At 34.4% G+C, this 15,165-nt stretch overlaps 1 pseudogene; it reads left to right on the forward strand.

Moving 5' to 3' along the window:
* The first annotated feature begins 1,573 nt into the window (after positions 1 to 1,573).
* Positions 1,574 to 10,828, forward strand: LOC146927570 (uncharacterized; annotated as a pseudogene).
* Positions 10,829 to 15,165: the final 4,337 nt, after the last annotated feature.

Below are 15,165 nucleotides of genomic sequence, written 5' to 3' on the forward strand. Positions count from 1 at the left end.
TGTTTGTTGTTTACACTTTTCAAAAGATGTAAAAAAAGTTTTGTGTTTTTTTGAAAATTTTTGCTTTAAGTATTGCCATCAAAAATAGAAGAAATTTTGCAAATAGAATAATTGAGAGTTCCAAATAAATGGGCACATGCTCAAATTTGATGAATTGAATGGTGGCCTGCTGATGGCGCGGCTCCACGGATCTTTGAAATATATTTTTTTTTTTTTGGAAAATGTTAAATATAGGGGAAGGTACATTGAACACAATAACTGTTATACTTCCTAACAACTTTGAATGCCCCTGTTCCGAGTCTTTGATCTGCAGATGCTTTGAATCGGAGGTCTTTGATAGCAGGTATGCCCCAAGTGGATCGTGTCTGACCGGATGCAGTTACTTTGTCACAATCCTTAACTTTTGCATAGATCACCCTTTTAGGTTTCAATCTATCAGGATAATCATCATCATTTTTTTTTGTCTCTAATTTTTGCATGGACCGCCCTTTCGGGTTTTCAGTCCACCGAGACGCTCATTTTTGCCTAAGTCGCCTTTTCAAGCTTGCGACCTATCGAGCTCATTTTTTTGACAGAGTATTTCTTGACTGCACCGGTATTCATAGGACATGCGAGTTTGTCACCATCCATAATTGTAAGAGTCATTGCACACAAGTCTTCATAATTAGGCGTCCACATGCCCCTGGAGTCTGGTTGGAAAGCAGTACAAAGTTCGCTTCTTGAAATTCATGGGGACGAACCTTTTTGTTAGAAGCTTGTTTCGAACTTCTTTTGATATGTTCATACAAGGTCGTCATGCGTTTAAACTCGATCAAGCTTGGACTTCAGCAGAACTCCTATTGACGGGACTTCGACCTCCACGGGAAGCACGACCTCCATGTTGCATATTGGGGAAGGAGGGGGGGTTGCCCCTGTTGAAATGTGTACTGAAGTACGATATCTGAGCAAAGCGAATGGTAGCACCTCGAGCCAGTCTTTGTCAATGAATGCCAACTTCTGGACAATCTTCTTGATATTTTCTTTGCAGCTTTGACGGCTAGGATGCCCCAGTATGTGAGAGATCTCATCGGGAATCTCTTCATTCTTCCATTCTTCAGCTTCGGACACAGGGAACTCAAAGTCGGAAGAGAGTACATGGTTAATGTGTTCAACGGGTTTATTAATGCATGATTTGATTATTGATTTTGACAAGTAAGTATAAGTTATGATTATGCAGATATTTGAGAATGATTACATTTTTTGGTTTTTTTGTATTACCATTTTTCCAAAATAAGCACAAAATAAAATCAAAGTCGGGATCAAAACGACCTTTTTATTAATGATGGAAAATACATGAAGCAAAAAGCCCTAAACAAGTTCACCTTCGTCTCGGGCGGGACGAGGATGTTTTTGAAAAGCGAAAAGCAACAAACAAACATTATTTGGACAAATAAGTAGTAGGAGGAACATCAAAAACGACCCAATTACGGCTATCCACTCCATGTATACCAAACCGGCAACTTGTTAGGCGCCCGAGGAGGCGCTCTAGTTTGGACAAGGTTCTTCATGAGCAAAATGGGAAGCAGCTCCTCATATGTCATTGGGATTGGGTCAAACTGCATCCTTGGAGCCTGTTGTTGAGGCTGCTGTTGATGTTGGCGTTCAGGCCCTTGCTGGAACCGCGACTGATCCTGTGAAGATACCAATGAAACCACTAGGATACTCAGTCTCTCTAACTCGGCCTGAAGTGTTGTTACCTCTTCACGAATGCTCGTGGATTTCTTGTTCAAACTGATGTGTTCTCTCTATTTGTTCGCACGAGTGTTGTAGGTGTGAGTTGGCTTTGGATGAGGACAGTCGGACCACTTTTGAAACGGGTTGACCTTTTATGGAAAAGAAAATTTGTGTGAGACTCAGATTTGAAACTGTGAAATGCAAAATGATGCATGATATGCTTATGCAAAAATGGACAATTTTTATTTTATTGGAGAATTTGTCAAAGTAATTGTAAACATCAGAGAGAATATTGCTTTATTTGATAATTTGAAATATTACCAATAGTTCCCTTTTTAAGAGCAAAAGCAAAGCCAAGGAGAAAGTCTCTAACACAACTAAGGTTTAGTTCAAGAATTTTGGAAATGTATTTCTTGGTGTTCCTCTTTACAAGGTTCACACCTCTGATGTTTATAAAAACTTATCTAAGTCCTTCAATATTTAATGAGAAAAAAAGTTTGTTTATGAATGAATGCATGCATGATTTATGCTACAAGAACGGTGAAAACATGATGAGGTTCAAGGTCCATGATGATGGAGTCAAGGGTAATAACGTCTTTTGGTAAGGACTATGGTAAGTACTTGTAACAAGGGTTCTACCAAGTTCCCAAAGTCCAACACCCTCCGAATTTTATTGGATACCGAGACAACACCCGGTCCAACAACGTTCGTAGGAAGGTCTCGTTTGAGTGTAGCATCGCGTGTCGACTAATTCCGAGACAACACTCGGTTAGCCACTGCACTACGTCCTAAAAAGGCCAAGATGGGTTAAGGGTTACTAAAGGTCCTTAGCGTTCAACGGAAACTCAAGAGTAATAAAGTCTAAACGTGACGACACATGCCGACAAATATCACTTCAAGCTCCTCCGCTAAGTGTGGCCATATCACATGTGTCAAGACACGAGAACACTCTCGGTATGCCACTATGATTCTACCACTCCTATCTTATATTTCTCTCAAGCCCGGGTTAGGACTTATCTCACCACTCACCTTAAAAGGAGAAAGAAGAAGAAGGAAGAAAACATATATACACGTAATTTCCATCTTTTATTTTTTGATTTTTTTGGATTTTTAAGCAAGTTTAAAGCACAAAATTTTAAACAAAACCAAGTTAGGCTTAACCCTCTTAGGGGGTCCCCAGTGAAGTCGCCATTTCTGTCGCGTCATTTTTCGGAGATCAAGGCTATTTGATTAGCTTATTGACTCACTTTTTAGTTCACGACTGAACATTTTATTTTTAAGAAAAGGGTAAAAAAGTTCAAACACCCCACATTTTGAAAAGATTTAGGGTTCGGGGGTTAGTTACATAAAGGGAAGGTGCTAGCACCCTTTATGTCCGTAGTACTCTACGGGAACCTCTTGGTTTTATTTAAATAATGTGCTATAACTTGCTTATTTTTTTGAAGAAAAAAGAATTTGAAATGATTAATAAAGGAGGACCTAATTATCTACATTTTATTGATTTGGAAGGACGAGTCCTTTGCCTACGTACCCGTGAGGGATCAAAATCACGTAGTTCGTGGAAAAAACTGACGTTTGATTGGTTGAGTGTTTTTATTGGTTTTGAAAAAAAGGTTTTAAAATAGAAGAAAGTCAAAGTGGCAAAAGAGTATTTGTTTGTGTTTTTTAATATTAAAGAAAATAGACTCAAAATAAGTTAAATTGATTGATATTTGATTAAGAAAAGAAAATAAAAAAAGACGGTCACTTGATTTAGGATCAAGATTTATTTAAGAAAATATTTTTGTGATTTTGAACTATTTGCATGTTTTTTGTTGTCTTTTTGAATAATTGGATAAAGGTAAACTAACGGAGCGGAAAGTAAAACGCGTAGGCACTTTGTAGTGACGTTGGATCACCACAAAGACCATTAACCTAAACTAGAAAGAGAGATAAAGGCATACACACTTACGCACGCACACATACCTAAAACTATTACATTAAGCCTATGATACATGCTAAGGTCTGCGGAAAATAAATGACAAGAGAAAATAAATTATTTACACCAAAACCTAGTTTACATTCTAATATCCTTGCCTATAAAATAAATGACAAAAAAAAATATGTAATCAGAATGCAGAATAAATGAATCTAATCCTAAAATATGCATGGGAAAGAAAAATAAAATGCTAGAGAAAATAAAAATGCATGAAGAAATTAAAAAAAAATGCAAAGGGGCCACCAGCCACGGCAATAGCGATTGCAAGCAATTGAGGTTGAATGGAAATATAGAGAGCTGTGAAAATCTGGAAACTTTATTTGAGTATAAATTCCTTCGAACAATTCGATGCGAACTGCTATGTAAGGATCCGTACTGCAAAACAATGGGCTAAACGAACAAATAATAATAACTAAGCACAAACACGTGGCCACGACTAGTGAAACAATCAGCAATATAAATGAAATCAAGCACCAATATGAATGAAAGTGAACAAGCAGCAAATTGAAAATAAAGAAATCCAATCAAAAGGAGTACAGTTATATATGTGCAGAGCAATTTGAATGGATTGGCACAGTAGTGTTAATTGCAGCAAGTCAGAAATTCAATTCATGAATTGGAATTAAGAAGCAAAAGCCGCAACGTTAATGAAAAGAAAATAAAGGGAAAAGCTATGCTTATGAACAGTAACGCGAAAATTGAAATAAGGGAACTAATCACTTGTGAAATAAATTAGGAACAGTGACGTGAATGCAAATAATAAAAAGGACAATTGAAAGTTGCTATTGAAAAGAAAATATCGTTCAGAACTATTATCAAAATACGGCAGCTAGCAAACAATATAGGATTGGAATCGGAATCAAAATATTATGTATTAGCATGGAATCAATGGAATTATAATGAATAGAAGCATACGTGTGCACAGTAAATTGAAATTGAATGAATGGGAGTATAAATTAAAGTAGCCACAGCAAAGTAATAACAAGTGTAGCGGCTGAATTGAAAATTGCAAAGAAACAAAGGTTTTGAAAAAATAAAATTGTGTTGTTTGGTGAAATTGTGTGTGTTTTTGTGATGAATTTTGGCCTCCCCTAATGTGTGTTTTGCAGGTTTAATTTATAGGGTAAGGTTGAGACTTTAGGGTTTGGTAAAATGAAGCAAGAAATCAGTAGCTTGGGGAGGAGAAGAAGCAAAGTTGTTGCTGGATTGGGATGAAAAGCAAAACGCATACTATACATGTGATGTGAACAGGCTGTGTTGTTTTGGATTTTTTTGGTCATTATCCCCTAATTAATAAATAAAAAATAAGTAAATAAAAAAAAAATTGGGACCTATCTTTGACACGCAAAAGACAAATGAAAAAGGAAATAGTGACTGAAAAAAATAAAAATAAAGAATTGAATTGAAAAATAAAACTAAAGTTTAATTAATTAAAAATAAAAGATGGAAATAAAGACTAAAAAATAAAAAAAAAAGAAAAAAAAAGAGAAGAGGACCCGACTCGGAACCAAAAAATGAGGTATTTTAAAATACCTCTCTGTCGAATTTTTTTATTGAAAAGTCAAAGACGATCGATCAAGATCGAAGGGCACGTGTCGGTGTATGAATGTAGGATCCTTAGGTCAAAAATTGGGGTATGACAATGATCAACCCCATTATAGGCTCTCTCAGAACTTCGAACATTATAATGAACTTCTTTTTAGTCTTTTAATTGCATACTTTTGTATATTAAATATTAAATATAAGTTTTTGGATGTCGTTCGCTTTCATGCAATTCTTTTATCCAGCCTCTATATTTCAAATACTTTCACTTTTGGTCTTTGGTGTGATCTGACAATGAAAAAACACATATGTGTTATGCTGAGTTGTAGTACATGTTTATTAGAAATCTTTAATCATTGTGACATTTTTTTATTGGTGAAATAATTACTCATAAATTTCTAACTTATACAACCAACCCAAAAAATTACCACTAACTCACTTTATTCTCAATATTTTCATGGACAAAACACACTACTTTTTACCCTTATCATTTCTCTCATGCTCAATTTATTTTTCATATTCTTTCTTTTTCTAATTTTCTTTTTCTTTTATTGAAAGATGGGAACTTAAATCTCCATCCATGAAATCACAGTCAACCCACCTTTTCTACAATGTTGTGCCTATGTGTGACCTTATTTGACTATGTCGCCAGATCACAAACACAAAGAGCCTCACGCATAAGGGAAATATGATAATGTGTCTCTTTTGACTTCAAGTTTCACATTAGATGAGGATATTGTGTCTGAAAGAGGTATTTGGCTTAGAATTTATGGTGTTCCCTTACATGTCTGGCATTCTAAATTCCTTGAATTTATATCATCATCTTTTGGAAGATTGTTAAAAATTGATCCTTGCACTACCAATCTGGAGAGGTTCGATTTTGCTCGTATTTTAGTGAGCACAAATTGTTTTGATGCTATCAATGAGGTGGAGAATATTTTGATTGATGACAAGCAGTATAGAATTAAATTTGTGGAGGAAACAGAAGCGGTTTTTGCTTGTGACATTTGCTTTGAGGAAGAAAATTCTGATTATGTTTCTGAATGCTCGGAACACTTTGATGAATTTCATAATGAAGAGCCCATTGTTAATGCCCTTGTTCATGATCTCAAGGAGTTTTGGGAGCACTCAGTTGATAAGCAAACAGCAGCCCCCTCTGCTGCTCCTTCAGCTGCGCATAACAGCCATGCCTCGGCTTCTTTTGATTTACAACAGTAGCAGGTATCTACTCCTCTTGATCCCGTGCATCCAATTGACTTAGAAGGTCGTGCTGCTGCCAATGGTGTATGTTCTGGTGCAGCAAGCAAAACTTACCCAACAAAAGCGGCCTCATGTACCAACACTCGAAAATCTACATCAATTTCGGGTCCTTGGAGCTTCGATTGGATTAAAGATCATCATGTAGGAGATGTTGGAGTAGTTTTTTCACATAAAAAGAAGAAAAAGGTGATGCATCAGCGGCGTAAACTTCCACATAATCCTTCTCTTATTAACCTTTGCCGTATTGCTCGAATGACACTCAAAGACCGACAAAATTTAATTCATATGCTCAAGAAACTCAACAAAAAATCAGCAGCCCCCTCTAGTTCTTATGGAAGCAAAAACAAAGAAAGTTTGGATGCTAAATCCTCTTCGACATCATCCGGGGAAGATTGGAAGAATTGGATTCCTTTGCATGATAAATCTAATGGAGGTGGCAAAGATATTGTAGATATTGGCAAAGCTATCAAATTACAATTCAAGGGTGATTGTTCTAATATGTTTCAAGTTCTCTCTCGACCTAATAAATTGGAGAGGAAGTCAATGTTAGTTGATGATGGTGTTGAGGGCAGCCAAGCAAATGTTATGGCTTCTTCAGTTGGTTGTTAATTTGTGTGTGTTGTTTTACGTGTTGGTGGTCAAAATGAAATTCAATTCTTATAATATAAGAGGGTTGGGGAGCTTTGAGAAAAGAAAGGAAATTCAAAAGATTGTGAAATTTCATCGTCCGTGGATTTTATGTGTTCAGGAAATTAAGTTGGAAAGTATTAATGATTTTCTTTGTTCTTCGCTTTGGGGTAATCAAAACTACGGTTTCTCTTACAGACCATCTGTGGGAGCTTCAGGTGGCATTTTAACCATTTGGGACTCGACAAAAGTTGATGTTGTTATTACTAGGAGCTTGGCTCATGTTGTTATTATTCAAGGTAAAATGGTGAAAAATGGGGCCGATTTTTCTCTTGCAAATGTCTATGCACCGTGTGACCCCCTTCGGCGGCAAGTTGTTTGGACTCACCTTGGAACAATTATTGGCAATTTTAGAGAGACATGTTGGTGTGTTTGTGGTGATTTTAACGCTATTCGGTCTCATGCTGAACGCAAGAGCAGAGTGGTTGGTAATTTTGTTGAAGATTTCTCTCATTTCAATCAGTTCATTGATAGTAACATTCTCTTTGATCTTCCTCTTTGTGGCAAAAATTTTACTTGGTTTAGAGGGGATGGTGTCTCTATGAGCCGTCTAGATCGCTTTCTTCTGTCAGAAGAATGGTGCGCTACTTGGCCCAATATGATGCAACATGCTTTAAATCGCGGCCTTTCTGATCATTGCCCCATTTTATTGTCTATGGATGAAGAAAATTGGGGCCCTCGCCCTCAGCGCATGCTGAAGTGTTGGGGGGATCTTCCAGGTTACAAGCAATTTGTTAGAGCCAATTTACAATCATATCATATTGAAGGTTGGGGTGGCTATGTTCTTAAAGAGAAGTTGAAGCGGATTAAGGGGAGCCTGAACACTTGGCATCAGAATCACACTCAAAACCTTGAAGGCCGCTTAAGCAACGTTCAAGATCGTATTTCCTTTTTAGATGCTAAAGGGGAGGATGATGATCTTTTACTAGAGGAAATTGAGGAGCTTCACTCTCTATCAGCAGAATTTCGTTCGTTATCTCATATGAACACCAGCATGCAATGGCAGAAATCTAGATTACTTTGGTTGAAAAAGGGAGATGCTAACACCAAATTCTTCCATAACATTATGTCTTCTAGGCGGCGAGCAAACTCCATTTTTTCTCTATCTGCTAATGGCACTATGGTTGAGGGCGTCGAAGGAATTCGAGGATTGGTTTTCAATCACTTCTCATCTCACTTTAAATATGTGGCTGCTGAAAGACCTTGCATTGAGAACCTCAATTTTAATATGCTTAATGTTGGTCAATGCAGTGAGCTAACCAAACCTTTTTCAGTTGAGGAAGTTCAACAAGCTGTCTGGGATTGTGATAGTTTTAAAAGTCCTGGACCAGATGGTGTTAATATCGGGTTTGTTAAGGATTTTTGGCCAGAGCTCCGTGATGATATTATGCGCTTCTTATCTGATTTTCATAGGAATGGGAAGCTGTCAAAAGGCATCAACAATACTTTTATTGCATTAATTTTTAAAATCGAGTGCCCGCAGCGCTTGAATGATTTCAGACCAATCTCTATGGTTGGAAGTCTTTACAAAATTCTCTCCAAAGTTCTCTCAAATAGATTGTGAAGGGTTATGTCTAGTGTTATTTCAGAAACTCAATCAGCTTTTATTCATGGTAGACAAATTCTTGATGGTATTCTCATCGCTAATGAGATTGTGGAAGATGCTAAGCGCCTGAAAAAAGATTTGCTCTTATTCAAGGTTGATTTTGAGAACGCTTTTGATTCCATTGACTGGTCATACCTTGAAGCTGTCATGAAAAAAAAGAATTTTCCTACCTTATGGCGTAAGTGGATTATGGAATGCGTCACTACGGCCTCAACTTCTGTTCTGGTTAATGGGAGCCCAACAGATGAATTCAAATTTGAACGGGGGTTGAGACAAGGTGACCCTCTTTCACCTTTTCTATTTTTAATAGCAGCTGAAGGGCTAAATGTCATGATGAAAGCTCTTGTAGAGGTTGGCCTGTTCTCTGGCTACAAGGTTGGCGCGAATAATGTCTCCATCACTCATCTACAATTTGCTGATGACACCTTGTTGATTGGGGAGCGAAGCTGGGCCAATATTAGATCTCTGAAAGCTTTGCTTCTTCTCTTTGAGGTGACATCTGGTCTTAAGGTGAACTTCCACAAAAGTATGTTAGTTGGTGTTAATATTCATGATTCTTGGTTGGCAGAGGCAGCCTCTGTTCTTAATTGTAAATTGGGTAGAGTACCCTTCCTTTATCTGGGGCTGCCTATAGGTGGTGATCCTCGAAAACTTAAATTTTGGCAACCTTTGATTGACCGTATTAAGTCAAGATTATCGGGTTGGAAGAGTATAAATCTTTCGTTGGGTGGCCGTTTAGTTCTCCTAAAGTCTGTCTGGTCCTCTCTTCTGGTCTACTTTCTTTCCTTGTTCAAGCTCCAGCAGGTATCATTTCTTCCATTGAATCTATATTTAATTGTTTTTTTTGGGGGGGTTGTGAGGAGGTTAGGAAAATTTCTTGGATTAACTGGGATACTATTTGTTCTAAAAAGGAGGAGGGAGGTTTAGGAGTTCGACGGATTCAGGAATTTAATTTGGCTTTACTTGGTAAATGGTGTTGGCGGATGCGGGTTGAAAATAGGAGTTTGTGGTATAGAGTCTTATCAGCTAGATACGGAGAGGTAGGAGGTAAAATTGCTGAGGAGGGGCGGTTTAACTCAGTTTGGTGGAATAATTTGATTAATGTTAAAAATGGGGCTGGTGTGGGAGGTGGGAGTTGGTTTGATGATAATATTGGGCGAGAGGTAGGAGATGGTGCCCAAACTTTATTTTGGTGGGATCCTTGGATTGACAGGCTAGTTTTGAAGAATAGTTTCAGCCGCCTTTTTGATCTTGCTACTAATAAAATGACAATGGTGGCTGAAATGTATTCTTTTGGGTGGGGGGTTGAGGGTGAAGCTTGGCAGTGGCAACGCCGTTTGTTGGCTTGGGAGGAAGAGAAAGTGCGGGAATGTTGTGATATTTTATCAAATATTGTTTTGCAGCCTACTCACTCTGACAGGTGGATTTGGCACTTGCATGCCTCCAACAGTTATAAAGTCAGAAGTGCTTATAATCATCTGTTGACGTTCACCAGTAACAACTTGGCGGTTACACACATGACTGAAATTTGGAACAAGGAAGTGCCTCTAAAAATCAGCCTCTTCGCTTGGCGCTTGTTACGTAATAGGTTACCAACAACGGACAATTTAATCAAAAGACACATTTTACATCCGAATGCGCAGTTATGTGTGGGTGGATGCAGCATGATAGAAGATGCAAAACACTTATTCCTCTCTTGTGATTTTTTTGGCAAGCTTTGGTATGGTATTTCTCACTGGCTTGGTTACCACTTAGTGTTTCCTAAAACTATGTCAGATCATTTATATCAATTTAGTACCTTTAGCGGCTTCTCTAATAGCAAACGCTCAGCTCTGAATCTTATTTGGCTATCTTGTGTGTGGGTGATCTGGCTTGAAAGGAACGCTCGAATTTTTCACCAAAAAGAAGCTTCTTTTAATCAATTATTAGATAAAGTTAAGCTTCAATCATACTGGTAGCTGAAAGCGAATCACCCTAGCTTTGTTTTCTCCTACCATTCATGGTGGTTGAACCCTTTACCGTGCTTGGGAATATTTATGTAACAGGGTAGTTTTTTGTTCTTGTTTTGGCCGTTTGGCATTCTTGTAATTGACTCTTTCCGCTGGGGTTTTGGCACTCCTTGTGCTGAAATATTCAGGCTTTCAGTATTTTAATCCATTTTAGTTTCTTCAAAAAAAAAACTATAAAAAAATGTTGATTGTTATGTCGGAGTTAACAAAATTCGTTCTTATTAAAAGTTTTTAAATGTCGTGGTGTTTTGTACTCCCTTCAATTCCTATTATAAGAAAAAAAAATCATTTTTAGATTTATTTAATACTTTAATGTGTTGTAATATTTTAATGGGTTGTTTGTAGGCATTAACGCTTAGGTGTATTCTCATTCTCTTTTGTTTCTAATATTTGCTTTCGTTCTTATTAAACGTTTTTAAATGTCGTGGTGTTTTGTACTCCCTTCGATTCTTATTATAAGAAAAAAAAAGCATTTTTAGATTCATTTAATACTTTAATGTGTTATAGTATTTTAATGGGTTGTTTGTAGGCATTAACTCTTAGGTGTATTCTCATTCTCTTTTGTTTCTAATATTTGCTAAAACACATAATCAACTATTTTTTGTCCCTCAAGTTACATGATTTGTCTTTTGTAAGTTGCTTTTTTGTTGCTTTTTCATTTTTGTTTGTCAAGTGTTTTATATATTCCTTCTTGTTGAGTAAGCACCTAATCACGTATGACATCTGACAGAGTCAAATAAAAAAATCACCCGGCTAAAAATTGGTAAAAGACCAATGGACCAAAATGGAATGATCAACTTCATAGAAAACCAAAATGTATAACATTTATAACTTAATGGACCAAAATGGAATGAAAGAAAACTAAAAATAACTTCATAGAAATCATTGCGTATAACATTTATAACGTTTATTCTCAAATATATGTTGGCTTCTTAATATTTTGATAATATAGTTGAGATGTGCAATATTTTTCTAATATTTGTGAGAAAAACTATGAATTTTTATGGGATACATTTTTATTCTTTAATGTAAATATAAATAAATTAGGTTGACAATATTAATGCTCACATAAAATCTTCACGTTTCAATTAAGTGTTGGTACTCAAGTTGTTAATTAGCTATAATTGCGAGTGAATTTTTAAGATGAGCCCAAGTTTCCATTCTAGCTAGAATAATTTTTTTTTAAAGGGTGCACATTTTATTTTGTTGCTTAAATATGATATCAGAGGGAGTATCAATTAGAATTAATTGCATTTATGTTAATTACATTGACTACAGACAATTTTAAAAATGAAGATTTGTTGGAGATAATTTCCATTTAGTTTTAAAATATTAAAATGAAACAATTACATTAAATTGTATTTACGTTCCATCAAGAAAATTAAATGAATAGTATTAAAAATGGAGCATTTTACCAAAAAATATGGATTGTATTGAAATGGAAAGATTGAAATAGCAACATTAAAACTACAAACTAAAAGAATCAAATTTCTGAGAATGACCACATAAAAAAAAAAAATCTGGCCTCGGCAATTACATCAAAATATAACATTCTTTAAAATAAAAATCAAGATTTAAATAAATCAAACTTGATTTCTTATAGGGTTAATTATATTTTTGGTCCCTACATAATTGCAACCTTGTAAGTTTAGTCCTTACTTAATTTTAATAGCATTTTTAATCCCTACAAAAAAAAATTTACTTATAATTTTAGTCCCTACTAAAATAAATTTTGTTTAATTATCCTTAAACTCTTAAATTTTTTAACGATTCTTTTTATACAAGTTTAGAACGCTATGAACGGTTTAAAACAACAAAAGTAAATTAAATATGAATTTTTGCGACAAAAGTTTAAGATATAAGTAACAAAAATATGGACGTAGAAATCAAATTTTTGCGATATTTTTTCCGGAGGACCTTTTAATAATGTTCTTAACACGCCTGTAAAAAATTGTTGAAAAACTTAAGAGTTTAAGCATAAATTAAACAAATTTGGATTGAGTAAGGACTAATATTGAGTGCAGAAATTTTTTGTAGGGATTAAAAATGCTATTAAAATTAAGTAAGGACTAAACTTACAAGGTCGCCATTTTGTAGGGACCAAAAACATAATTAACCCTTTCTTATATTTCAAAAAGATAGTAAATTATAATAAAAGAGTATTGCTTGTGTTCCCATTAAATTGGAGAATACCACATATTCTTGATGATCATTCTCTACTTCTAAGGAGTTATCTATTAAGAGGTTCATACACCAATCTTCTCATTACTTTTGCCACAAAGCGTGATGTATGTTGATGTATTCAGTTGGTCGATCAAGGTTGTATTTTCTGGTATGTGAAGTATTAGTAGAAAGAATGCTATGTAACCTATAGCATAATGCACTAATATCAGAGAGATGAGGATGATCATTAAGGAAATAAATTTGAAATACATGTTATAAGACATTTTTTCAAATTTCATCAATCATTAACCCATCACCATCAAGTTTAATTCAAATCATTCTTTTCTTAACACCTTTTCCTTTATAATACTCTTGCATAGAACTCCATTAAGCATTTCCATAACATTTGAAAATAAAATATAACAAATGATTAAATCAAAGCAATACTATCAAATTACACAAATCAAACTTAATATTTGAAAATTTATGTATACTGATAAATCAAAAAGATATTAATAAATATAGATATAGTATTTATAAGTAAAAAAATTCTATAATAATAATATAAATATTACAAATGCATAAAAATGCATGTCCTTATCATGAACAAATACATCAAGAATAAACCAAATGTGAACAATACAAACCACATAGGATTAATCTCATAAATTAAACCATTTTTAGTTTTGGAGCTTTTGAAAAAAATGAGAACAATGAAAATTAAAGTTGTTGAAAACACGAAGAAGAAAAAAATTGAAAGAAATGTGAAGTCTTTGACATAATGGTAAAATGGGAACCAACATTTATAGAAAAAAAAATTCAAGCAAATCACCACTATTAATGTAAAGATGTGAAATTTTCAGCATAATTTATATAATTTTTTTACATCATGTACAAAATAAAAAAATGCTTAAGTAATGACAACATTATAAGAAAGTATATGAATAAATTAAAAATATATGAGTAATTAAGAATGGATTTTTTCCCTAAAAAAAGTTCATTCTCATTGTAACCAAAAAAAAGTTCATTCTTATCACTTCATTCGGAAAAAAAAAATCATTCCGATCACAATTGTTTTAACCTTTTTTGTGATAAATAATATGAACTTTTTTTTTCAAAAAAAAAAATATGAACTTTTTTGAAGCATCAAATAACTTTTTTTTGACCAATTGAAGCACTAAATAATATGAACTTTTTTTTTAGGGAAAATAATAATATGAACTCAATTAGTTCCTTTTATGCACCATTAAATCATTCTTTATACCACCACAAAAAAAAATAATTCTTTATACCATCCAAAAAAAAAATCATTCCTTATATATAAAAAAAAAACGTCTTGTTTTGACCAATATGTATAAATGATAGTGTAAATTGAAGATACTGCAAATCAGATATGCATACATGATGCATTTCATTGGAAATAATTAATGCTAATTAGCAAATAAACATGCCACGTGTACTATAAGCTTTAGATATATGCTTTTGTATTATACTAGTGTAACGCCCCGTGCCAAACACGGGATACATTTTATTTAAATTTTTTTAGCGGGCTTTACACATAAATAAGTTTTTTTTAGATATTATTTGACTTTTTTAGTTTGATTTCATTCAGAATTTTGATATTATGTAGTACTTTATCTTCATATTTAAAATTGAGACAGAGTCGGCAGGGACATGCCAACTCTGCTTAAAATACTGAGAAAAAGTACAACTATGCTTAAAATATTAAAAAAAACTATAAATAATTACTATATTCTTAAAAATATATCTATTTAATAAGATGTATGATTACCTCTTATAATCTACCATTATGGCTTTGCCCTCTCTTTAGAAATCGTTTCCCTTTTTTTCCAAGCAAACACCTCCTCCTTCTTAATGTTCCCAACCGAAACCCACAAACTAAAACCTCCATCAAACATGGGGAAGAAAAAGGTAGGAGATCTATGTCAACCCCACTCAATTTCATGCAAGTTCTTCAACTCCTCAATGGTGATCCTAAGAGTAAGGTTAAAAAAATTCTTCTGGCATGCTAATGTGGGATAGATCATGCAACTAAAAATAAAGGTAATTATTTTACCATTTATTAGAAAATGTATTTACTAAAAGGATTGTGGAAAGAAAAAAAAATCTTCTTCATCAAAATAAGCATACATTTTCTTTAGTTCTTTTTGTCTCCATAATTTAACCGTTGAATTTGATCTTATTGA

Source organism: Medicago sativa, chromosome 4, assembly GCF_051527215.1.
Source record: "Medicago sativa cultivar Bolivia chromosome 4, Bolivia_mono, whole genome shotgun sequence".
In the NCBI taxonomy this organism is placed as follows: Eukaryota; Viridiplantae; Streptophyta; class Magnoliopsida; order Fabales; family Fabaceae; genus Medicago; species Medicago sativa.